The sequence below is a fragment of the Myodes glareolus genome, chromosome 14 (genome assembly GCF_982192425.1).
Source record: "Myodes glareolus chromosome 14, mMyoGla1.1, whole genome shotgun sequence".
Taxonomy (NCBI): Eukaryota; Metazoa; Chordata; class Mammalia; order Rodentia; family Cricetidae; genus Myodes; species Myodes glareolus.
In genome coordinates, this window is record NC_142039.1 from 46,471,664 (window position 1) to 46,498,680 (window position 27,017).

General features: G+C 41.1%; 1 protein-coding gene across 2 annotated transcripts in view; it reads right to left on the reverse strand.

Annotated features, from left to right (window-relative positions):
- Positions 1-27,017, reverse strand: part of Cdkal1 (CDKAL1 threonylcarbamoyladenosine tRNA methylthiotransferase) — a 525,008-nt gene that overhangs the window by 113,214 nt on the left and 384,777 nt on the right. The window lies entirely within an intron of this gene.

Genomic DNA, 27,017 nt, shown 5'->3' on the forward strand with positions numbered 1-27,017 from the left:
AGGGTTTCTCCCATCACACTCCACCTGCAAAGAAGCTTCTTTGTTAGTCATTGCATGCCTATACGGTTCCATATCAGTTTTGTGCACAAATGGGTACATACAACACAATGCACATGTGGAGCTATTACTATCAAAGGTAGGAGGCTGTCCTAGATTGTTGTGACATTTGCTTTCTATTTCATATTTCATCCTTGCCAAACTTTTGTGTTAGTATATAAAGACTCTCATTCACTTGTTGGGAGCTCTGCAATACCAAAGCTTTAGGAATCCAAATGTTTCCTGCAAATCGTTTCTTTCTGTTGATTTATTTATTTTTGAGACAGGGCATCACTACATACCCAAGGCTAGCCTAGAACTGGCTTTCCTACTGCTCTAGCCTCCCGAGTGCTGGGACTGAATGTGTGTCCTATTACACAGACTACACACCAAGTTTTCATTCAATGGCAATCTCTATACAAACATTTCTAGGAGCCTGAATGTTTGTATTATTTTAAGAAATAAATGTGCATGTCTAGTTTCAGGATCAAACTATATGCATACTTAGGGCCTTGATATGGTCAGCCTGTACTCTGCCACAATACCGTTCCTTCCAGTTTCCCACTGCACCAGGAGTGGATGAGGATTCCAGCTTGAGAAGGGCACTCTGGAGATGTTTGCTCCTCCATTTAGGTTAGATGTATTCTAAACGCACAGAACTGATTAAGTGTTTCCAGACTAGACATAGAATACTTTCTCTTCTTATTGCAGAATTCATTTTATTTATCTCTTGTTCAGCATGGAATCAACCTCTATTACGTCTTACACTTCTGTCATGCAAGTGGCCCATAATGCCTGTGATATCCAACTGACATCTAACTGGGCTGCTTCTGTTGGAATGAATCCTTGGCAAGTATCCATGAGACCTAGGGAAACATTTGCTACCTACTCAAGTCTTCTTGAGTATGTCCACCACATACCTCCAGATTGCCAGGGATCTGACTTTGATCTGATCATAATTAAGGTCGCATATGAAAGTCACTTATACACAGTCATGGTTGTGAAGTAGGGAACAGGTCTGTAGGAAAACTATCTGGAGAGAAACAATTTCACGGGGGAGTGTTTCCAGTCAGCTGGTTTTGCTGTCACATTCTGACGCCCACTGATGGTCATCTTTTCCTGCAAACGTCCCGCCTCTTCTGTCCTCTTAAGTAGCACTTGCAGCTACCTCGCTGACGTGATATAACCCCTTTCTCTTTGCCTGCAGAGCAGAGATGTGTCTTGAGGAAGCAGGAAACAGTTCCCTTGGCTAATGAAATGCTAGTCCTATGAGCCTCGGAGTGTATCTGAATAGTCACTCGTCCACTAGACTTTTCATTAGCTTATGATTTTCCCTTTCCTTCCTTTACACCCACTTAGCTGGCAGAATGGTTCTTGGCTCTACTTCAGTCAAAAGAAAAATGACGAATACTAACACTTCCTTCAGTGGGAGACTTGATGTAACACACTGGGGCATTTTTTTTTCCCCAAAAGGAAATTATGCTTGTCAAGATAAGATGCCAAAAATCAACTTAGGAAGTGCCCCAAGGCTGAACAGTCTCAGAAATGACCTGTTACCAGCTTGAGCTAGCAGGTGGGGAAAAAATGGCAAGACTGGATAGCCCAAATCGCATATGCCCTTTAATTTTCTTCTTCTTTTATTTTGGGGGGCACTAGAGCTTCATGCAAGTTAAACGTACATTCTACCACCAAGTTATACCGAGTCCTACATGTACTTTTGTCATAAAATACTTCAAATGACTTGAGGAAAGAAGGAGGAAAAGATAATTAAATAATGCTATGTAGATCGAGCCTTCCCACCCCAAAAAGAAACAGCAGTCTTTATTTCTGACAACAAACTAATTATACACACATACAGTAGAATCCTGGCTACGAAAAAAAAAATAAACACTTCAACAGAGTTATCTGAATGTCCTCAATAGCCTTCCTCTGAAGTCAGTTATACAGCCAATAGCATAGTCTCTGGAATGTAGAACAAAGGGTGATAAGTTATGGTATTCATGGGCCTATCCAGACTATCTCCTGTTCTTATAAACAGGTTTCGTTGAGGGCTGCGGAAATTGTTCATTTGGCAAAGTGACTACCATGGAACTATGAGGACCTGAGTTCAATTCCCCAAAACCCTGTAAGAGAGCAAACACGATGGCATCTGCTTATAATCCTGGCTCTGGAGAGGTGGAAATAAGTGGATTCCTGAGCCTTTCTGGCCAGATAGGCTAGCCCGACCCCCAGTCTCCAAGCTAATGAAAGAGATGGGTCTCAAAAAGATAAATTATTCATGGGGGATGACTTCTAAGGTCTACCTATGGCCTACACACACACATAACCCCATACATATGTTCAGATTCTCTTACATATACAGTTAAGTCAGTAAAGTTTTATTGAAACATAGTTGTACCCATTCATTTGTGAGTGCTTTCATGCTCCAAAAGCAGAGCTGAGAAGTTACAACAGATAGTGCAAATTCCACAAACCACAGCATGCTTACCACCTGTAAGTGTTAGTCACTCCATTCTAGAGTCTGTGTTCCAAACACATTGGTCAGCGCCCCCTTGAATGAAAATCAAGCGAACAGCTTTCTAGCAAGATGCCCTGCTCTGTCTACCTGCTACTGAAGACAGATGAGCAGTAATCCTAGCCTGTGTCCTGATGCATGACAATGAACCAGTGTGGTGCAACAACCAGCTGTCTGCTTTTCACAACTTGACTTCCCAGCACATCCTATAGCAGGCAGAGAATACTACTAGTCAGTTTTGGGAGCATGCTGCAATAGATCTGGGGTTCTCAGAACCTTTCTAGATGCATCCTATAACTGCATATCACAGAAGCTTCATGAAGAAATCTTTTACTACGTTTTGAGCCTGAAGCCTCATGGGTTGCACATACAATCAAGATGTGGCCATAGGCAACATGAAGAGAGCTACTCATAAGGAATTATTGAGCTTTGCTTTCAGCAGTTTTAACTGAGACCAAAAGCTGAGCCCCAAATGGAGTAATTAAGTATTTTCCTATTGCATCAGAGTACATGTCTAAGTGATCTCCCGCTTTTCAGCCTGTTAAAACAAACATCTCAGTCACATGGCCACCTCCGAATCCCCTAAGCATTTAAAAAATAAACATATAGAACATGCCACATGACCCACTTGTAACCAGGATGGCCTGGCAAATGTCTCTCCCAGAATCTTACAAGGGCCCCTCAAGTCACCTTTGTTGTGACCCCATGCATGGACGGCAGAGACGGAGAGCAGAAGCTCTGCTGTCTAAGGAGCTGCATCTGGGTTTCAAAACAAGGGAGTATGCAAGTTTGCTAGAACACATGCATCTTCTTTTCCCTTCTTTTCATTGAGACCTCTTACTTACTGTTTAACTAATTCTTCTCTCTCTCTCTCTCTCTCTCTCTCTCTCTCTCTCTCTCTCTCTCTCTCTCTCTGTCCATCCCCATCATTCCTCCTGCTTCACTTTATAAACTGGTTTGGTATTCTCCCCCAAGGTTAGAAACATCTCTGGTCTCTTTTCTCTGTACTTAAACCAAACTCCTTTTTAGAGAAAACCACACAAAACTGAAAGCCTTCCTTTTGAACAGCCCAGGCTGCCAATGTTGTGACCATTTCAGTTCAACATACTCCAACAGTCTCTGTATGGAGTCTGTATGGAGTATGCAACAGAACACACAATGTGATGCTCCCTGTGTGCAGAGAATCTGTTTCATGTGAGGCCGGGTAATATCTGACACTCCTGCTTCTCTTCTCTACTGTTAAGTCAAAATCTCTTACTATTTGTCTCCAGATGGGAACTTCTTGAATAAACCTGCTACAAGAACATGAGACCTCACTTCTTCATGTGGATTCTCCAAAGTGACAAGGCTCAGCAAGATGGCTCAGTGGGTAAAGGTGCTCTCTGCATGGACTGGTGACCTAGATCTATCTCAAGAGCCCATGTAAAGGTAGAAGGAGAGAACTAACTTTGCAAGGCTGTCCTTTAACCTCCACACACAGAGAGGCACCGACAGAATAATCTAAAGGTATATAAACTAACAAGCGAGGGTCAGAGTGGTCCATGGTGAAGTTAGGACCTGAGTCAGTGAGGACCAGGTCTTAGAAGAAAGAGAAATGGCCACTGAAATCATGGGCAAGGCTGGAGGCAGCCAGGACACCTTATGAGGGACACGCAGATGATAAGGTGGACTTCATGTATATCTGCTGATCTTTTAGCCTACGTCCTCCAGAAGGAGACACCACTCTTGAACTTTTTGCTGTTAGGGTAGGGACAACACCAGGGCTATTAAGCTTACTCTGCAATGACAAACATTTGGAACAGAGTACAGTACCCCCCTTGCTTGTCAGCTTAGGCTTCCACAAAGTATGAAGAGAAGCACTGAAGTGACAGGCAATGGTGTCATTTATGGACGGCAAGGCAGCAGGCTAAGTATAGGCACATGAACACAAATGGATGGAAGGAATTGGCCTGAATGAGGAAAGGTAAAGGAACAGAACACGTGATGTGCATGATGTAGCAACGTGACTCAGAAAGAGGTCCCCAAAGAGATGGAAGTTGAAGACCAACGAGACCAAGACCATCCCTCCCATGGAGGTATGAGAGGTTACTGAAACCACCCCAATCAAATGATGAACCAACCCCCAAGGAAAGCTGGGATGGGGCAAGAGGGTGGACTGGATTACACAAGCTGAGAGGCAGGATGGAAAGAATAGAAGAGACTTCCGGGAGTCTGCTTCAGTTCTGGAGAAGATACACCATCCATGGAGTGAGGCATCGTCAGGAATGGGCAGCTGAGGGAGGGAAAAGAATTCCAGTGTTCAGTATCCTAAGCTGAAGGTAGCTTGGAGACATGAGGAGAGTAATGGGAAGAAGCTGGTGCCTGGAGAGGGCATGTGGGCCACAGACTTCGGAGCTCCAGGCACAATAGAGCTGCCTAAAGCAGGACTGGAGGGAGAGCACATGTGAAGCTAATGGAGTGAGGAAGGAGAGAAGATGTGTGTCCAGGGACCCTGGCTCCAAAGCCAGCCCAGGGCTTCCTAAGGCCAAGCAGGGAGTTAGATATGCCATGGTACCCACCCCTTGCTACAGATGAGGATGACTGATGCTTCTGCCCTCCTTAGCGTCTCAGCTGCAATTATTTTTGTGGGACTCTAGCAAGCTCGCTGTATTTCCAAGGCATGGTTAAAGTTGAGATCCAGTAGCCAGGATGCACCTTAAGGTGGTTTCTGACTTCTTTGCTCCTCAGCCATTTCCCTAACATCCTTTGGCTTTTGCCATCATCAGGAACTCTTCAGCTCTACACTGTGCCTGCAGCTTTGCCTTGCTCCCTCGTCTGTTCCTTTACTTAAGAGACAGAATCCTCTGGGTCACACCGAGTATGGGTTTGCAAAGCAGGCTGATGCTACAGGCCTAAGATGGTGAGTGGTTCTGGAAAGGAGGGAAAACTAATGCAATAATCCTGGGCCTTTACTGTGCTGTGTGTGGAAAACATCAGAAGCTTTATTAAAAGCATTGACAATATCAGTTGAGAGTCAACAATCTCACATTCCTATTGTCAATATGTCAGTGGTGGTTCCGAATAGCAATCCTCGATGAAAGACCAGTAAGGAGGAGGAAAAAAAATTTCCTGGAATTTAAATCACAAACCTCAAAGTTTAAAAACCAGTTGGAAAACTGATGTGAAATATGATTGAAACAGGAAAGAGTTTCAAATCTTATCTGCTAACATTATAATCATTGTGTTTGTTATCTGTAGTGCTGTGGCTAGAACTCCACACACAAGTCAAAAACCAACAAATAAATGTTCTACAACTGAGCTACGTTTCTCACGCCTCTGTGTTTTCTAAGGTGTACAAAGTACTTCCTTGAAATTTTGTGAGAGAGGCCTCTTCAGTGACAATAGGGAAAACAAAATAAAACAAGGCTACAATGTCCTATGTAGATTTCACCCCACAGACTCTAGTCAGAGCTGAAAAATAACTAAGATGATCCTTCACACCACCAAGTGGAAGCACTTCCGGTAGAATAAGATGGCCAATGCTAAGGGCAGAAATTAGGAGGTAGATGGTTCCATTCACCCCATCACAGGAAGGAAGTAGATGGGTCCATTCACCCCATCACAGGAAGTAGATGGGTCTGTTCACCCCATCATAGGAAGAAGATAGGTCTGCTTACCCCATCACAGGAAGTAGATGGGTTTGCTCACCCATCACAACAGTATACAAATCAAATAACAGGCAGACATGAAATGTGCAGGTGATTCAAAAGCATGGCAGGTAGCAGCGAAAACACCTTTTCAGCCTTATCCTTTCTTAAATAAAAAGGAGACTGTAACAACCAACCACAAGGACAGGGGAAGGTGACAACAGAGCAGTCCATTGACCCTTAGGTTCTCAATGGGGTCCTCAGCGGGCAACAAGCAGGGAGATCTGCAGGGAGATTGTGATATGTAATGAAGTAGAAGGGAGAAGCCTGGCCTTAGTGCGAACACTCTCTATTTTCTACAGAGAAAATTTATTTGTAAGGAAAAGTCATTCTTTGTCAACAAAGCCATGGTGGGCACAGAGGAAAGAAAAAAAAAAACATTCATTTATGTCACAGTTGTTGCCCAGATAAGTAGCCATTACCAGCAGTAGGACAAAGTAGCAGATTCTACACAATAGTTCATTCAAACATCCTCTGTGTGGTCACTTCTGGGCACTCAAAATGGGCAAGAACACAGGTGGCTCTCACTAGCAACGCATAATGCCAGTCTGCACTTTGCCATCCCTACTGACTACAATACAGAAAAAGGTCCTCTCCTATTTACATTGTCATCTCACTGTTTTTTTCCTTCACTCTGTAAGTAAAAAGTTCCCCAATATATGATCTATGGGCCTAATGCATTCCTGTTTTTTATACTTTGAGGTTTGTCTTTATATTTTCAAATGCTTTGGATACGACACAAAATGAAGTGTGTGTGTGTGTGTGTGTGTGTGTAGATATTGAGCTTCAGCTTGGTTTATTCCTTCTGTAGGTAGCACCTATGCTCCAAAGACCTTGCTGAGTGGCCGCAGTAGAGACCACGTGGTTTGGAAAGCTGAGAATATTCAGTACCTGGCACCTACCTAGACTTTGCCACCCTCCACTCTCAATCACCTCTTTTGTCCCTCTGGCTACACACAGAACTACCCAGGATTACATGACACTGATATCCGGCTCTTCAAGTTAGAAGTTAGAAGCTCCAGTTTGGTGGATTTGGGATACAGCCTCAGAGTTGGGTATAGACAAACATCCCAAGTGAAGTGGATATAAAGCCAGAACTTAGACTATGGTTGGATCCACTGCCTCTCACTTAGGAGGCATAAATTTTTCAATGCAGTTGTCTGGTTTCACTCTCCAGAAAACCTGGAAGGCTCAGACACTCGAGTTCCTAGTCCTGTGTCAAAGCTCACCTTACTCTTGCTGCTAACCGGCTGCCCTGTTTGTTCCTGACAGAACTTGTCTCTCCCAACTCACATTAGGACAGAGCTGGTAGGGACCCACTGCCTCTCCAGGTATTGGATTCATACAACAAGTTTCACTCAAAAATAGTCTCTTCTGGGGCTGGAGAGATGGTTTAGTAATTATGAGCCCCCCATTTGATTCAGCACCCACATGGTGGCTTACAACTGTCTGTTACTCCAGTCTTGGGATGGGATCCAATGGCTACTGTAGGTACCAGGCATGTTCCTGGTGCATACACATATGTGCAGGCAACTAAAATTAAGTTTAAAATGTGTTTCTCTTCCATGGGTCAATTCCCATTCTAACAGAAATGCTCTCTGTAAAGAGCTTCTAATTACTGTTGCTGTGTGTCAATGCGTCTTTGAGGAGAAAGCCATGATTTGGTCACTACTAAAGAAACTGCATAAGGGAGATATTTACAAGGCTTACCCATTCTCTTCCCCAGCCTACACAATGCTGGTTTATCTTTCCTGAGCCCCTGGGTCCTCTAACTACCTCGCCATATTTTCTTCTAACACCTCAATTTATGACATAACACTCCAACCTATTTCTGGTCAGCAATTTTAGTTTCCCAATTCTTTTGTCCTTAATTCCCTCTCAGAGTTGTCTGATCAATCCCCAACCATAAATCCATTCAATTCTTTGATGGAGCCTTCGACCATGTGGTTGCTCTTCTAAGTGTGGACATTCTATCTTCCTTTCTTATGAGCCTTCTGGCATATTTTTCTGCTTCCAGGATCACCTTCTTCACATACAATCCATATTCTGAGTTCTGACTATAATAAGCCATTTTCTACATCACCACCATTCTGCAGGTACCATATTAATGCACCTGAAAGCAAGCCAGCTGACACTGCTGACTTAGCAGAGCTCATGAACTCATGAGGAGGAAGAGGCAAGCCTTGGGCAAACTTACTTACCCAGCAGCCAAGCACACAGTGAGTGCTGACATGTTGGCAAAAAAGAATTGCCAATGTTCTGGATGGCAATGTCTGGTATAAGTATTGCTTAATAAGAGTGTCTCCCACAGAATGAATATCTGATTCATGATTCTTAAGCAGATTATTAGATCAGATGCCAGTCACCAGGCTGGATGGCACTATTATCATCATTATAGCTATAAATGATGCTTCAGGACTTTCATGGTGAATAACTCAGTTTCAAATTGGTCTTCCAGGGATTTTTACTTTAATTCAATTTATACTTCAGGAAAAAATTTAAATTATGTTTATATTCTCATAAGGTTCCTTTATATAACAACAAATTGGTATGGAAGGTCCTTCTATCTATGTGTTGCTTTTATTGGTTAATGAATAAAGAATTGCTTTGAGCCTATGACAGGGAAGAACAGAACTAGATGGGGAAAACTAGGCTATATGCTGGGAGAAAAGTGAAGTCAGAGAGAAGCCATGGAACTGCCAGAGACAGATGGAGGAAACATTACCCGGTAGCCACAGCTACAGAGCAATATAGAGATTAATAGAAATGGGTTAAATTAATATAAGAGTTAGCCAATAAAGAAGCTAGAGCTAATGGGCCAAGGAGTGATTTTATTAATACAGTTTCTGTGTGATTATTTTTGGGTCTAAGTTAGCCACACAGCTGGGAACCAACAAGGGGCTCTTTCCTCCAACAAGTTAGCACCAATATGGTTGACTAAAATTCACATGAAACCTGAGAAAGCTTGAAGGAATTCTAGACACAAAAAATACAGAGCTTACCACAGTTTTTGCTGTTTGCTACCAGCGTGCTGCAGCTCCCTTAGAGAGATTTTCCTGATTCAGCTGTGACCATTTTTGAAAAGTCAGCTATCTGAGTCTTGCTGCCTGCATGGCCTCTGGCTCTCTCCAGAGATGGAGCATTTGGATGGGGTTTGTGAACAGACTGCTGCAGCTTGCTTAATGGTGACATGGACTGCCAGTGTGCCTGATAATGGGGCTTTGTGCATGGCTCTCAGAGGCACAAGCAGCTCCATCATGCTGGACTGAGTAGGCAAACAGGCTGTACTGCATATGTCATAGTAATGGTGCAGCTCAAGATTTAGACTGGGCAGGTAAGCAGGAAGTACCACATATATCATAGTAATGATGCAGATTAAGTTTTAAGAAGCGCTTAGCATTTTAAAAAGTGCTCCTGGGCAGTAAAGAACCACAGATATGCAATAAAGACAATTCCAGATGAATCATAGTATTGGATAAATATACATAGGCTTGGAAGAGAAAAGAAAAAGAGTATAGAGAGTCATAAAATAAAGGCAATGCTTAAAAAAAGGAAAAAGTCTTTAAAGAGACAGAGTAAGATACTCATAGATTAAAAGGAATAAAGAAAAATAAGCCACATAAAAATGAAAAATTCACAGACAGTATGGATTATGTATATTATGGTGTTATCTTTGAATTTTTGACTGTGAAGGAGCTAAGTAAATAGAGACATTTCATTCTATGTACTGCTAAGTTAAACCAACATAAAGGTATTTTGACTTCAGAATTTGAGTGTAAGGATATGTTGCCTTGGAAAGCAGGTTCTTCTTTTGTTTCCACAGAGGATGAGAACCTGTGGAATCCTTCCAGACTAATGTGGTTTGATGGAACAAACCCCCTGAAGATTGCTGTAAACACCCCCCAAAATTGCTATGCCCAACAATCATCAGAAAGCAGAATGGAGAAAACTACATCCCTATTCTCAAATACTATCTATAAATGCTTGATTATACTTAAAGCGAAATATGATATAGAGATTTGCATTGGCATGGATCTTGGTTTATTGACACAAATTTAAGATCAATATTTCTGCTCTTGATTAAGGTATTGTGATTGTGTAGTTCATTTAAGAATGTAATGCATAATTAAGAAATATATGTTAATAGATAATCATCTATAATAGTCAAGCTTGTAGTCATGTTAATTAGATTTTCTAGATGTATAGAGATATATTTCAGTTAGACAGGTATTCTTCAAATCTTTAAGAGCCCTTCAGAATATGGCATTAAAAATGTTTAAAAACTTAAGACTTTTTATGACAGTGAGACACATCTGCTCCTGTCAGCACCAAGCTACTTCATGAGGATGATGGGCATTGAAGAGACTCCTCATGGAGTTGGTTGACCATTTTGCAAGAAACTGTTCTTGCCTAGACTGCTTGATAAATTGGACATGCTGGATCTGCTGAGAAATGACTGCTAAACTTGCCTAAAGGTGAGATGATCCTTCGGGGTTCCTGCTTCATGAAAAAGTCTGTGAGACATTCTGCAAGATACAGAAGAAAGTGACAGACATACTGCCAATATAGGTGGAACTGTCTTTGAAATTTCCTGCTTTGTGGAAAAGTCTGCTGGATACTATGGGCCTGTAGGCTAAAGATGGATGCCCCAATAGTACAGAAGAACTTTGGGTGACTGTCCAGGCAGTGAGATATTTCTGTCATTTCTAGAGTTTGGGAAGTTGTTTACAAGTCACTTCCTGTTTACTTATGCAATATTATATCCTTCTGGAGTCTTTGAGGAAGTTGGAGAATAGATACAGCTTTCCTTAGTTATGATAAAAGATAAATATCATAACTATAATTCTTCCTTGATACCTGTTTTGTTATATATATATTACGATGTTAAAGTTAAAACCTTCCTTTTTGTTTAAACAGAAAAGGGGAAATGGTGTGGGAGGTTCTTCTGTCTATGTGTTGCTTTTATTGATTAATGAATAAAGAATTGCTTTGAGCCTATGACAGGGAAGAAAAGAACGAGATGGGAAAAGCTAGGCTACATGCTGGGAGAAAGAAGGACAGAGTCAGAGAGAAGCCATGGATCTGCTGCCGGAGACAGATGTTGGGAACTTTACCCAGTAAGCCACGGCTACGTAGCAATACACAGATTAATAGAAATGGGTTAAATTAATATAGAGTTAGCCAATAAGAAGCTAGAGCTAATGGGCCAAGCAGTAATTTAATTAATACAGTTTCTGTGTAATTATTTTCAGGTCTAAGTTAGCCGGGTGGCTGGTAACCAACAAATGACTCTTTCCTCCAACAAATCATACATAGCTTCTGTTGGATAGAAAAATAGCATGATGGACAAAATCCACCGGTACACCATGGCTTCTCCTTACATAAAAAATAAGCAGAACAACTAATAATCGTTCAGGGTGTGTCAGACAATCCATGTGTCCTAGATACCAAGTTTCCGAGCAAATACAGTAACTGAGAATACAAGAATGCTGCATCTCAAAGTCTCAGCTTGGTTTCTATGGCTGTGATAAACACCATGATCAAAAGCAACAGAGAGAGGAATAGGTTTATTCTAGCTTACAGTTCTTAGTACATCATCTAGAGGAATCAGGGCAGGAATTAAAGCAGGAATCTGGAGGCAGGAACTGCAGCAGAGGCCATGGAGAAGCAGGTTTCTGACTTGCTCTTCATAGTCTTATCTGACTTTTTATAGCATGCAGGACTACTGGCCCAGGTATTATACCTCCCACAGTGGCACCCTTCCATATCAATTACCAATCTGGTGGGATTCTCAGGTGAGGCTCCTTTTTCCCAAATGATTCTGGTCTGGGTCAAGTTGACATCAAACTAACCAGCAAGCTTACCAAGTCTTCCCTGCCCTTTCATTACTTGGAAGCTGATTTGCTAGACAAAGCAAAGGAAATGGGGCTCATTTCCTCCCCATTAAAACTGTTTCCAACAATCTAAGCACTGGTTAGGTTTTCTAACCCACGCATCTGACATCCCTGGAAGTATTTATGTTTTAGAATCTGGGTTAGAGATGTTCAACTAGTCAAATCTATGTAAGTAATCCCCAATCCAAACCCGTTAGAGTTCAAAAGCACTTCAGAGAAGGGAAACGACCCATGGGCAAAAGCCTCTTCCATGCAGGAAGATGGTTCTATTACTTCTTGGCTTTAAAGCATTCCTTAAGTATGCGATACTGCATCTCCCAGGGACACTCTGGAAGGATTCAAAGTTATGGTGTTAAAGCTCTGATGTCTACAGCACTTTAACAATCCAGCAAATAACATGGGACAACTTGTATGCAGCCTGTGTAGTACACTGCTGTTATCTTTGTTTCTATAAACTTCTAATAAGTATTTTTAAGGGTTAAAGAAGGCGGGGACAACTGGATTTGTTTACCCGTTTCCCACTTGCTTAACAACAGTGTTTGATGGTCATGAAATAATTTACAGCTGAGTCAAAGAGAAAAGAAAAAGTCAAGGAAGGGACGTAAGTGTGAGAGTAACATTTTGGAAGTGGATAAAAATAGTGCGGGCGAGTTTTGCTCGTGAGCACCTTGGTGTTCTATGAACTTTTTATTTAAAATGCCATCGGCCATCATACTTATTTTCCCAATTGCGGAGATCCTTTCCCTGTACTAAATCTAACACACAGCAAGGCTGAGGCTGGTAGCCAATCCTGTAGACATGGAATCTGGACCTTCCCAAGCCCTATTAACACCCACAGCCTTGTACCAGCTTGCAGAGGCCAATCTGCACAGTGCCCAGGAGGAGTGGGGGAGGGGGTAAAAAAAGAATGGAGAAAACTAAATTCCTCTGACCCTCAGGATAGCTGCTGTATAGTTCTAAAAACTGATCAAAACCAGCGTGCCTCCTCCCTGACCCCAAATAAGCCCTGGTGTCATCCCATTTGTGGAAAAGCTTGAAAACTGTTCGGTGCCAGTTATTGCTGCCTCTCTTGATAAGCCCGAGACTCATTTTTATTATGATCCCACGGCTGTGACCTGGAAGGTCAGACATGACCATGGAGACTTGATAACTCCACTACTTTCTACATCTAATTTAGCACCTACTGTAAAAACTCATTTCGAGCGGCAATGCAGCCATCACTGATCTCTCCCTCACACCTATCACTCCAATAATACGGAGTCTAAATTCAGTTCAGGGGTGGCTGGGCTTTCTGACCTAGCTTCCCTTCAAGTACTATGTCAAAAAATAGAGTTATTTTTTTTCTATATATTAAACATACACATTTTCTTTTATCTTTGGCCTTTATGACAAAGGAGCCTTTATTTGATAACCAGAGGACAATTGAATAGCCAGCTCAGCCCTCTTCATTCTCTTGTTTTCATGTCAATTCAGGAACCAGACGACGGTTTTTATGTTGTAGAGCAGGGCTCTTACACAGAGGTCCACTGGATGTAAATTCTGAGGCTGCCACGGGGAAGGGCTCAGACATGTGTGTGTGTGTGGTTGGGATAGGGGCAGGGAAAGTACAAAACGATCTGCAAGTTTTAACCGCAGCTTCGGGGAGTCAAGGGCATGACACCGAGGGCTGCACCGCACTGGCAGGAGAGTTTGTGCAGAGACAGAAAGACAGGTGTGGAAAGGGCAGGCTGGGACCTCCCACTAGGTCGAACCTCTTCCTGTATTGCAGAGTTTGAGTCAGGGCCTCAAGCATGCACTTTGCTATGGAACACAGCCTGTTTGGTTCATCTTTTAATGCCTTTACCACATCAGCACCGCCATACAAAGTACCAACCCCAGGGCAGGGATCTGTAGAGAGCAATATTCAAGCTATGGGTAAACCACAGCAGTGTCTAACCCAGACCTCAGGTGGAGGAGGCGGCCTCAGCACAGGCTATTCTGTATATATTATTTGCTTTCAGTGACTATTTTCCCTGACACTCCTAAACCATTTGTTGATTATTTTCAGATATTTTCCCCCTGGTTGTTGTTCAAAACCACTACATATTACTACTTAGATGTTGCATGAATTCTGTTCAACTCCTTCTCAGATATAAGATTTATTTAGATATTGCCTAGTATCTTTTCATTTCATTGACTTGCTGTGTAGAGAATATTGTTCAATATTGTGCCTTTTTAGTTTTGAAGCCCAAGTTTCTGTGGGCTATTAAAAACAGAATCGCCAAGACATATGAAGAAGCCTCCTGATCTATGTGCTCACCCGGAGCTGTGGCCTTCCCTTTGCAGTCTTTCCAGGTTCTCAGGGTTAGGTAATATCACAGTTTCAGTTAGATTCTTTTGCATGTGGGAGTCTAGTTTTCTCACGGCTACTTACAGACAGATTGCCCTTTTCCCATTTGTCCTCCAGTGCCAGGTCGAGAATGAGTCTGCCATATGCTTGAAATTATTTTTCAACTCTGTCTGATTCATCTATGAGTCTGATTTTATGTCAACATGATAGTGTTGTTATTAATAAAACTTTATAGTAAAATTTAAAAACAGAATATGTGATGCCTTTATCTTTCTTAAAATTGTTTTGGCTATTCAGGATCTTCGTGATTCTACATAAACTGTTAAATGAGTTTTTCCATTTTTGTAAAGAATATATCGTTGGGATTTTAACAAGCATTTTGCTGAATCTGTGTCTGACAGATTTGAATCTTTGGAGAATATGATCATTTTAATAATATTCTGTTGGCTCATGAACACTGAATTCTTGCATCTTCTTCAACTTCTTCTATTGATGCTTAAAATAGATTTTTCCTATCAAGATCTTTCACTTCTCTGGCTAAGTTTATTGTTGTCTATTTTTGGTGCTACTACAAAAAGAGACTTACTTTGATATATTCTTCAATTTGGTCAGTACTTTCATATGGAATTGCAAGTGGATTTTTAAAGTTGGTTTTGCATCTTGCAACTTCAGTGAATTTGTTTTCTGCATGTAGCACATAGGACAATATCATCCTTAAGAAAGATTTTGGTTCCTGTTTTATTTTAAGCCTTTATTCATTTTTACTGTCTGATCATTCATCAGCATTTTCAGTAACGCAGACAATGACAGAAGAAGCCATCTTTGTCATGAACCAGCTATTGAGGAAAAGGCTTTCATTTTCTGTTAGGATACATTTTTGACAAGTAGCTTCTATTATATTGATTACTTTTTTGAACTCCTAAATTGCTGGTAGTTTTGCAGTTGTTGTTTTGTGTTTTTTAATCAAGAAAAAAAAAGAATTCATTCAAGGCTTTTTCTTTGTGATCTGAGATGATCATGTTCTTTTCATTTTTTTCATTATTGTATAAATCAAAACCATTAAGTTACAACTATTAATCCAGCTTTGCATGCCAGAGTTAAGTCCCATTGGATCATGATGTACAATTGTTCTAAAGTGCTTTGAATTTGGCTTGACAATATTTAATTAAAGATTTTCACACCAATGCTAATTCAATATAATGACCCATGGTTTTCTTATGGTAACTGTTCATGATTTAGATATCAATATAATGTTAGTCTTGTGAGTTGGAGCTGGATATGGTATCAAAGACTCTGGACATGCTGAGCAAGCACACTACAAGTGAGCTAAACCCCAGCCCTCCCCTTTTATCTTCTGGAAGAAGGTTCTTTCAAAGCTCTCTGGCTGGCTCTTATTTGATCTGTCTGCTCTTAAGGTCTGGCACACAGCTGTCTCCTCTAGCATCCTGGAGGTCTGCTCACCTCTTATCTGTGCTAAGCCTTACGCTTCCTTTATCCCGTGTCCTCATCCTTCACTTAGTCTCCTATTTGATGATGCCCAGACTGCCTTTAAAGGCTTTCTGAAAACTGCATAAAATCCTAGACTGGAAAGCATTTTTCTTTAGTGCTGGTCATCTGAGTGTTCTTTGGGTGCTGTCCAGAAGCCTGAACCACTCTGACTCCCCGATCCTCGCAGCATGCACTGTTCTTGTCCCTTACCTTACAGCTTATGGTTCAGGCCTCTGGTGGCCAGTTTTTTTTTTTGACTGGCAAAGGATGTCCGTCAGTCACTGAAAGTATTTTTTTATTATTTCATTATTTTTCTCTGCAGTCTTTTTACAATTCTTTCCTCATAGATTGCCCTCTATCTTTATGTTCTAAAGATATTTTATACATAATTTCATTTATTTTATTTTCTAGGTATATGCTCTACTTTATCTCAACTATATGATATTTTCCTCTTTTGTCACGTTTGTAATTTCTAAGAATTTCCCTTTGTCGTCTAAAGCATTGTGTTAAATGGCACCCTGATCTTGCTTCATGAGTTCAATACTGATGGTGGATCCTAGACTTTGTTGTTGTTATTCACCCAGAATCTTGCTTGTTCTTTCTTTATCACAATGACTCTGGTCTGTGGACACAGGGCATTTTCTTCCTATCAGCTATTAACTTTCCTGAGATATCGCACAGTCCATGAATGACAGTCTTTTAAAGTAAGGGACAGGAAAAAAAATAAGGTACCATAACTGAAAATTCAAAGCCAGCCCGAGCTTGGTGTGAAATTCTGTATGGAGTGATCCACCAGATGCTTAACTCTAGAACTCTGTAGGTGATGTTCCTTAGTGCTGGGCTGGCCAGCTTTTCCAAAAAGACCCCTTGAAACTCTCCTCAAGAAGGCAAAGCCATACGCTACTGACAGTATTCTACTTGGTGGACAAAACCAGTATTCCACGTCCAGGTACTGACCGAATTCTGCTTGTTTTCAACCACACCCAGTGTTCTTCCAAACAGTTTTTACTGTCACCTCAGTGTACAAGTCACCAGCTTTCAGTTAGGACAGGGGAAGGGGTGTCACCTGGAAGTCTGAGATGAAGGGATGAGGAAGAGGAGAAGAAGACTCTAACTCCTTCATGGTTTAAGCAGTTTTTCTGATAGCAATGTTCTCTTCCTGCCTCATTTTCCCTTACAGAAAAACCAGCTGATTCCCTGACCACTTAAATCATCTCCAGCATAGAACTGTTTTCCAGCATTGGAGGTGAGTTGGTTCTAAGAGTCCCAAGGACACAAAGAACTGTGGATGTTCAAGGCCCTCATATAAAATGGTTTAGCAAGCACACTGAGCCTATTTAGCCTACACATATCCTTTGGTATACTTTTAAAAGAATTTTCTCTAGTTTACTTACAAAACTTAATGCAATGTAAGTCCTTATTAAGCAGCTGTCATTATGCATTCCTCTCTCTCTTTAGTTTTTTTGAGACAGGGTTTCTCTGTGAAACAGCCTGGCTGTCCAAGAACTCACTCTGTAGACCAGGATGGCCTCAAACTCACAGAGGTCCTCCTGCTTTTGCCTCCGGAGTGCATCACTACTATCTGGGAATGATGATAAGGACAAACGTTGGCTTGATACAGAGGTATTTCCTTCCCTAAATGGCCTTTCCATGGATGGCTGAATTTGTGGATGTGAAACCCATGGACAGGAACCTACGGTGTATGAGCTGGTACCTGAGTTTCTCTGGGTCAGTCAACTCTGGTCAAGTGCTCATCTGCTTTCCAGCTGTCACAGTGCTGTTGACTCTAAGTTAACCTTATGGGTTAATAACATATGCAATAAACCTTACTCTGCAGTTTGGTAGTTTTTATAAGAGAATAAAACCAGAGACCTATGATAGAACCAAACATGAATGGAGAAAAAAATGTCAGCGTAATGATACTTAATGATATTCTGCTATACTCATAGATTAGTGACTACCCCAAATGTCAGCAGAGAGACTTCATCTAGTAATTGATGGAAACAGATGTGGAGACCCACAACCAAGCATTAGGCTGAGTTCAGGGAATCATGTTTAAGAGAGGGAGGAAAGCTTGTAGGAGCTGGAGGAGTCAAGGACAGCACACATTTTCTCTCTCTCTCTCTCTCTCTCTCTCTCTCTCTCTCTCTCTCTCACACACACACACACACACACACACACACACACACCACAGAAACAACTAATCTGCTTCATAAGAATTCACAGAGTCTGAACCAACACCAGGAAGCCTGCATGGGAACAACCTAGACCCTCTACATATATGTGACAGTTGTGTAGCTTGATCTACTGGTGGGACTTCTAACAATGAGAGAAGGGGTTCCTCCAAATACTTTGTTTGACTCTTGGGACCCTATCCATCATACTAGACTGCCTTGCCTAGTCCTAATACAATGGGAGGTGGTTAGTCTTACCACAACTTGGTATGCCATGTTTTGCTAGTACCCATGGAAGGCCTGCCTCTTTCTGAACAGAAACAGAGGAATAGTAGATGGGAGGGAGTGGAGGAGAGGTGGAGGGCATGGGAGGAGAGAAGGGAGGGGAAAATATGGTTGAAATGTAAAATAATAAAAAATTTTTTAAAAATCAGACCTTTTTTGTTCATTGAAGAATACTTTTTAAGCCCATAGTTCATACATGCACAAGAAACTCCTGAGTTCTTTTAAAAATATCCAATATAGAACAAAATGAGAATCCAGCAGTGCATAAATGCTGTGAGATAAAAAGTGAAGAAACTCAGGATGAAGCTAAAAATCTTATTTTATATACACTTTATTCTGCAGAAGAACCAAGCTCATAACCTACAAGGAGCAGTAAAAAGAGCATCCTGGTAGTGAAATGGTACATTTTTCTGTTTGATCCCAGAACCAGCTGGAACGTACATGGGAATGTTCTCCCATTTCTTTATGCTAGTTTTCCCCAAAATAACAAGTTCAAAGAAGCAAAAAGCCACTTGAGAGTATACTTTGTGATTTCACAGATACCAGAGGTTGACAGTTAGGGCAGGAAAGAAATTTAAGATGGAAGGGAAGTATTTCTGCCTCCAACAGCATGCAGCCCACACCAATTTCCATGCAGTGAATCTCACAGTACATCAGGAGAAACATTTCAGACACAACCTGTGAATTCTCCTTCAAGCAGAGATTTTTATCATCCATAAGTCTATCCGGCTTCTCTCAACCCATATAGGTTTTTGATCTGCAGTTTTGAGGATGAAGGGTCCATGCGTATTGCTAACCTTCAAGTAAACGACAGGCACTTCATGAGATAAATTCTGCCCTTTCTAACTGTAGTTTCCCTTCTCTGCCCCTAAACTCTAAATGTGAGCTATTTTATTTATTTTAAAGATAGGCTCAGGGTTAAAAACTGCTAAAGAATAATCCAAAAGTTTGGAATGGATTAGAATTAAAGTGGAAAATGTCTTAGACTACATGACTGTAGCCGTTTAAGTAGTCAGAAAGCGGGAAATGGGACATAATCGTTTGAGATATTTCCAGAGCCTCAGTGCTTTTTCTTCTGTGACATACGTGGGATTAAAGGTTTTCACCCAAACAAGGTAAATGTATACTAATTATTAAAGGATGGAGCACTCATTACTCAGACTGTTCATGGAAACAGTAAGACTATCGCTTTTTGACTGGGAATGAAGGACAAGTGTGGGGTGAAATATTCCAGAAAAAGATGGGGGCCGGGGCACAAACACATGCAAGAGCGAGCATGTGAGAACATAGTAAAATGTTGAAATAAAAAAACTGATTCACCTTGGGGAAGTGTAGCTGGAGTCCCTTTACCATACCTAAGTCTTTTCTTCAGGTCTAAAAACATTTTTAGGGAGACCAGTGAGACGGTTCAGCAGGCAACGGTATCTGTCTCCAAGCCCAATAACCTGAATGCTGCCCCCGAACCCATGTGGTGGACGGAGAGAACACCTCTGGCAAGTTTTCCGTGTGCTGTGGCACACATGTGCCCATATACATACAAACCCATGTACACCGAATAAACTAAAACTGTGAAGTTTTGAGAAAAAGAAGTTAAAAGCACTTTTAAAACCGCACAGCAATTGCCCTAAGAGGAAATACTTTAAATGTCAGCATTTTATTTTCTAAAATTATGAATTTCTGGAATGAATATTTTCCTTGCTTTTTATAACAGCAAAGATCAAGAAAGAAGAAAGAATACAGCTGCAGTCCCAGGATTTCTACTTCACCGTGAGGCAAACCAACTTAGTGACAGTCCAGCTAGCTGGTGTGCCAAGTAGAAAAGCTATTCTCCTGCAAAGACAGCACCAGGCAGGACACACAGCAAGCAAGGCCCACGGCTGTTCTGTCACACACTGACCTCACAAAATGGAAGCTTTCCCAGCACCCCTCTGAAACCCTGTTTTACAATGCACTGCTTGAGGGTACTTTGCTGTGAGGAGTAAAACTAAGGAGTCAGGACACATGCACAAAAAGACAAGACTCGCACATCGAACATAATCAGCAAAATGCACTTTTATCCATTTGAATGCTTATTCGCTTGGGTTTGGTTCTCTTGTCCTTAATTATGAAACAAAGAAAATTCTTAGGAGCAAGAGTTAGACATGAGTTTCCTGCTACACTACCAAATCATTTCTGCTACCCTGAATGCACAGTTAACATCAGTTCTAATTCTTGAAACTACAATTCTAATTCCCCTGAAAGAGAAGAAATATGGAATTATTATTGAACCATACTTATCATAGAGAAAGAAATATAAGACCAAAACCAGGAGACAGCACCATAAGGTCCCTTTTCCTTAGAAGTTAGTCCAAAGAGTCTCATCTCTTATAAAACCATTATTAAGGTAATAAAAATGAGTTAAAATTGAATATTATAATTTAATAAATCAGGTTCATATAAAAGACACAGAAGAATTATGTAGATCCTTGCAATTTTTTTGGAACTTGTATAAAAGAAGGCATATAATCCCCCATGAAAAGAAAAAAAACCTAGACAGAAATAGAATAAAAATGACTTTTCAAAGTCCAGGATTTATATTCTCCATATAAATCCAGTCAGACATTCTCCATCTTAACACCCTCCAGCACGCAGCATCTAACATAGAAAAACCACCTGTAATCATATTTTTTCTTACAGTCATAGTAATTAAAAATTCCTAAAAGCAGGATAAAAGTTAATGCCAAAATTAAAAAGTTTGAAGGAACAATTTGAACACATTATGTAGGTTTCGTTTGTGTCACATGGTTTTCTGTAAGATCATCACAAATCATAAAGGAACATTACTCTCAGTGAGGTAAAATCATACTCACTCTTCATTATCCCAGATTTAGATTTTAAAAGAAACTTGATTGGTGGTTCTAAGACTAAAGATGCTCAAGCAGAGACACCCCTGTTTTGACTTTTTATCTTAGTTTTTTTTTTTTTTTTTAAAGCTGGGTATGATTAACAAGGGGTCTTTTGAACTTCTGTAAACAAAGTTCTGGTTCTACAACTGTCGCCCTTTAGCATCGTGAACACAGACTATCACAGAGGCAGGGCTTGTGCAGGACCTCGTCTCCTGTGCAGTGAGCAGCCCATCACTCGCACAGCTGACTGACAAGGCCGTAGAGCTGATCCTCTCAGATCAGGACCTAACCAGAGGGTGGGAAGGTAGGCAAGAGGTCTAGGATGGCAGACGGAAAACTGAGGTGGTCACAATGTGCATGCTCAGGGAAATGTTGGCATTTGGAAAGCATGGTTCTGACTGAGAGGAACGAGGAACCTATGCTTTTAAACACTGTTTTGTACATATGAGTGTTTTGCCTGCATGTGTGTCTGTGTACCTCACATGTGTCTATTGGCCAGAAGAGGGTGTCATATCCCTTGAAACTGAAGCTGCCATGTGTGTGCTGGGAATGGAAGTCAGGTCCTCCGCAAGAGCAGCCAGTGCTCCTAATTGTGGAGCTCTCTCTCCAGTCCCAGGATCTAACTGTTCAATACAACCATCTCCCAGCTAATACTTCTCTGTTGGGCCTGTGCTGCCTATGGGGAAATGGTGTGCTCTACGATCCCATATGCACACGCTGGCTCTGTAATCCTGGAGACCACCGACATCTTTAAAAAAGCCCCTTTTCTCATGAGAATCTTACACACTCTATTTTAGCCTAGACTAACACTCAAATTCAACATGGTGGACAATCAAGTGCTTGACAGGGCTGTTGAGGCTGCTGGTGAGAATTACTGGCAATCCTTCCCTTCCACAGCTGAGACTTGGTAACAGATTTAGTTATTTTTATTACCTTCAAAGTTCAACATTATTACCTCTTTCCCCTTAGGTTTTGAATAAGGGTTGATAGAAGAATAAAAAGAAGTGCTCAATTTAATAAGGTGTTTTAAAAAGTAAATAAATTAACCTTTTTCAAATGTGTTCCAGATTGATGCTTCTACAGGTTACAAAACACAGACTTGGAGTTTAGAACAATAAAAACACAAAGAAAAAAGAGGCAATGATGAAAAAAATCCATTTTGTAACTGTAGAATAGAGACACTCAAACAGGGAAAATCAAGTCTGGGGTGTGAGGGAGAAGACAGGAAGGAATTTACAGGTTCGCATTTTCACTTATGAGCTGGTCAGGTCACAATACAGAACCACTAGGATTCAGTCATCAGTATCAGGAGGAGTCAGACAGGAAGTTGTGATCTTAAGAGTTTTGAAATGATCAGGAGTCCCTGGGTGGTGACACCCTGGTGGTGTCAGTTATGCATGACGGGTCAATAAGATGACCTCTGCAGAAGTTTCTCCATAGGACACAGAATAGTCTTGCTGACTGGATCTAGGACTTAGAATCATCAAACCCTAAAGAGAGCCATAGGCATTCCTAGACCCACTACACTTCCTAAACTGTTCCCATATCCACTCTTGCAAGACCTCCTACTGAACTTTCTGATGACTCTGCCCCTTTGTATTTCCTCTCTAAAATGTGCTACAACGGACAAGCACTGCTATGTGGGGGCTCCACGCTAGTCCCATGTCAGTGGAAAGTTTAGTGCGGCCTGGAAAGTCGCCTTAGCGTGAGCTCCGCCCACAGTTCTAACTCACTGTTGACAACAATCTACTCCTATATGTTGCTTGTCACCCAAACAAATAAATCAGAACCCACCTACCAGCCTCCAAAAGGAGAATTTTAATCTCACTAAATATTCAATGGTCCCCCTATGCTTCCTGTAGCTGGGAAACTGTCTTCCTTCCTCACAGGCCCTGTCCTCTTGTGATGGTGACAGCAATTCAGACTTCACCACTCAATTAACAATATTTTTGAACTCTACCTGTTGAGTTCCTGCCATTTCCCAGGTATGTATTAAGTCAACGGGGATAGGAAGACTGCCTCCACATTTCTCAAAGCCTAGAAACAAAGACAAGATTCGCATGTCTTGACAAAGATCAAGGTGTAGACTAGCTTCTTAAGCTCTGGGATGCTAGAGTCACATAACTGAGTGGGGTTGAGAGAAATTTTGCAATTGCAAAAGGTCTCTGAATATGCAGCGATAAACATTATTCAAAATAAAAAGCATAATGAACAAGAAGAGTTCCAGCGGGTTTGCCGTGCTGGATCTCACAGCTCACCACAGCCTTCAGCACACCAGTGCAGACCCAGGCTCTCTATTCTATGCACTGCCGGTGCCTTCTGTGCACTTTCTTGCTCTGCACATTTACAGTGCTCCTACTGTCACCTCTCAGATCTAAGTCTATCTTTGAACTGGAGTGTGCTATATGCAGTGTTTGGTCTTGTAAGCTATTTTTTTTTTTTTGAGTTGTGGGCTTGAATTTCCTAAAACAAACAGACAAAAACCTTACTTTTGACTTGGGTTTAACATAGACTTTCTGGTCATTTCGGAAATAGTTCTAAATATACTTCTACTATTATGTACTATGTATTTATGAAAAGAGTATTCCACATTGATAATTAGTAAATCAAAATGTCAATCATCTCTGTAATATATTAAAGATATTTTATGCCCTGTAATATCAAATATTCAGTCACAATTTAATTATTATTGTAAAAACAAACGAGAACCATCTCATTAGTATACACATTTTCTTTTGTCTTTAAAATAATGCCAAAAATATGCATTCAAAATAATTTTAAAATAAACTCTACTTTGATTTGTGTATCGTTTTACATACTTACATAACCAGGATCAAATAAAAGGCTCTGGTCAAGAAAGCATGAGAGGAAGCCATTTAAGAAACCCTGGTATAAATAAGCACAAAGCCTGTGAAGGTGAGTACATGTCAACCTGACACAGTCCAGAATTATCTGAGTGACAGTTCCATGAAGGATTGCTTAGATCAGGTTGTCTGCAGGCATGTTTATGGGAGGTTGTCTTTGACTGAATTAACTGATGTGAAAAGACTGTGTCCACCATGGGCAGCACCATTTCCCAGGCTTAGGGTCCTCAATGAGTAAGAATGTAGAAAGTGAGCTAAGCACTAGAGGCATGCATCCATTCGCTTTCTCTCTACTCTTGACTGTGGATGTGACTAGTTGCTTCACATTCCTGTCTTGCTTTCCTTCTAATGATGGACTAGAACCTGGAATTATAGCTAAATAACCCATTCTTCTTTAAAGTTGCTCTTGCCAGAGTGGTGTGGGAGAATTGTTCGTATTCTGTCAATCATGTTTTAAATAAACACTGATTGGCCAGGCAGGAGGTGTAGGCGGGGAAACCAGACAGGAAGTGGAAATGATGCAAGGAGAGCAGGAGAATTCTGGGGAGGAGGAAATTGATTCCTCCCACCCCTGCCCAGATCATGGAAGCAGCAGGATGTGACCTGCCCCAGCTGAAAAAGGTACTGAGCCACATGGCTAAAATAGATCAGAAAAATGGGTTAATCAAGATATGAGAGTTAGCCAGTGGGAAGCCTGACCTAATGGGCCAATCAGCATTATAACTTACAGAGTCCTTTGTGTGATTTTTCTCTGGGACTAAACAGCTGGGGGGCCAGACAGGACAGAAAAACCCCCAACAAACAGGCCCCCTCATGTTACATCTCTACACTTGACTGTGGATGTGACTAGTTGCTTCACATTCCTGTCTTGCTTTCCTTCTAATGATGGATTAGAACCTGGAATTATAGCTGAATAACCCATTCTTCTTTAAAGTTGCTCTTGCCAGAGTATTTTTTATGGCATAAAAAAAAAGGAAAAGAAAAAAAAAAAACAGAGCTTTAATGGACCATGGGAGAATAGCCTGGTTAGATAACCAGTGGCTTAGGTGATGAGTAGAAATGACCCAGGCTTTACTATCCACTCTGTCCCCTGCCATGTGAAAAGATAAGCAAAGATTCTGAAACAGAGAGTAGATAGGGAAACACCGTGTTTGAATGTGAAGTGGTTCCAAGGCCATGTGTTTGAACATTTGATTCTCAACTAGAGGTGCTGTTTTGGGATGTTGTGGATCTGATCTAGGTGAGTTTCTGAGGAACAGGCCTTGTGGGCTACAGCTCAGCTCTGCTTTGCCCAGAGCTCTCTGCCTCATGATCCTCTGAGATTTGAGGACTCAACTATCTTCACTCCAACCTCCATGACACATCTTTTTGCCATGATGGATTAATACCCTCTCAAACCATGAGCCCAAATGAATCCCGCCTCCTTTAAGCTACTTCCTCCTGGTATTTTGTAAGAGCAGGGCAACGGGGAGTACAAGAGCTAAGTGGCAGTGAGCAGACGGGGACAGGAGGAACTGACTAGACATCAAGAGTTGAGAGGCAAGCAGGAGCTTCTCAGCTATTACTGCTTTAGAGACATGATGAGAGAATAAAATTAGATAACCCATACCAAGTCCTCAGAACACTGAAGTACACTCATGGCTGAGTGTCAACTTCATGTTTTTTTTTTTAATCATATTGTTATATAAATGGGACCAACAATTATCAGTAAGATAACAGCTGCTAAATGTTCACAGACCTACAAACAATCACCAGGCATCTACTGGGACAACAAGCCTTAGTTAGAACAGAAATGAATTAACATAGCTCTCACCAGAAGCCAAACAGTACCATTCAGTGTGTGAGTGTCTATTAGGACATTAACATAACATAAATGTAGTCTTTTTGCACATGTTGATTAGACAGGATCTCCTTCTGTAGCCCAGGTAGGGCTCAAACTCATGATTCCTCTGCCTTAGACTTCCCAATGGTGGGATTATAGGAATGAATCACTATGCCCAGCTTATAGTTAGTGTTTTGAAACAGCCCATTCTGATTTTGCAGCATCTGAAATGTTTTAAGACAAAATGAAAGTTTCATACAGCTTTCTCAATGTTCTAAGGAAACTGTTCTTGCCTTTTCCAGCTTAGAAGACGACCCTGAAGTTCACCTCAGGCAATCTTGACCTCCAAAGCACCTCAGTTGGAATGCTGCTTCTGATTTCGTGTCCTGAAATTTTGACACCGTCATCTCTCTGAGAAGGACTTTGTGGTCACAGAGAGCTGTCACTGTCCCAGGTAACGTACAGCCATCTCCCCATCTGAAGAATTTTAAACATTTAATCACAAGTTGTCTGCTGAGCATGTGTCTATCAGAAAGGAAATCAGTAAGTCAAGGAGACAGCTGCATGCCCAGGTTGACTGTAGTCACACTAGAGAAGCACCCTATGTGTACTTCAACAGGAGGATGAAGAAGGCATGGCTTATTAGACAACGAAATATGACTCGGTCGTATAAAGAAACATGCACATCTGTATGAGTGGCACTGTGGGAGACAAGCCACATATAGAAAGACAAACGAAACATGTGATAGATGGTATAAATGGTCACACAGACATAGGAACAAATAAGTAGGACAAATAAATAATAAATAAATAAAGAAGTTGTAGAATAGAGATGGGCTGGTTAGTGGGTACTGGGATACAAAAGAAGCAACAACTTCTAATCTTCTATAGCATAATACGGTAATTATGGTTGTTACATTACATTGTGTGATTCAAAACAGTTAATACAGAAGATTTTGAATTCCCACCATGAAGAAATAACAAATGTTTGAACTGATGATGGCTAAGCTAATGACTCTGATTAGATCAACATACTGTA